We start from the raw sequence: 594 nt of genomic DNA on the forward strand, positions 1-594 counted from the left end.
CGTGCGATCAGCACAAAGTTATTCAGAGTCACCAAAGCAAACGATGAACGAACGGACAATAATGCCCGTCCAGACCACCGATTGGTTTTGATCTAATAAAAGCGTTCCTCCCATCACTGGGACGAACTCTGTTTTGCATGTATTAGCTCTAGAATTACCACAGTTATCCAAGTAAATGTGGGTACGATCAAAGGAACCATAACTGATTTAATGAGCCATTCGCGGTTTCACCTTAATACGGCGTGTACTGAGACATGCATGGCTTAATCTTTGAGACAAGCATATGACTACTGGCAGGATCAACCAGGGAACTTGAGTAAAGTTCTTTTGTAATATTCTCTCAATTTTATTCTTCGTCGCCGACTCTGAAGGAGAACGGACGACGACACATAAAAAACTCCTTCTTTCAACATCAAATTTTAGTCTTTCGTTCGAAAGACTTGAGAGCCACCTCTTCCTCTCTTGTGTTATAATATTATATATGTATAGAGAGGGTACCACCAAAAACCCTCTCCTTCGTTTAGTTTCTTTCACTTTTCCGAGAGCTCCCCAAACTCTCGTTTATTTAATTTAATTTCATTTTTCGAGAGAGCG

General features: G+C 40.6%; 1 non-coding gene across 1 annotated transcript in view; it reads right to left on the bottom strand.

The window, feature by feature from the left end:
- Positions 1–310, bottom strand: part of LOC143351073 (small subunit ribosomal RNA) — a 1,933-nt gene extending 1,623 nt beyond the window's left edge. Inside the window, exon 1 of the ribosomal RNA XR_013081459.1 lies at positions 1–310. This exon is cut by the window's left edge and continues 1,623 nt beyond it. This is a non-coding gene — a ribosomal RNA (small subunit ribosomal RNA).
- Positions 311–594: the final 284 nt, after the last annotated feature.

The sequence above is a fragment of the Colletes latitarsis genome, unplaced genomic scaffold (genome assembly GCF_051014445.1).
Source record: "Colletes latitarsis isolate SP2378_abdomen unplaced genomic scaffold, iyColLati1 scaffold0065, whole genome shotgun sequence".
Taxonomy (NCBI): domain Eukaryota; kingdom Metazoa; phylum Arthropoda; class Insecta; order Hymenoptera; family Colletidae; genus Colletes; species Colletes latitarsis.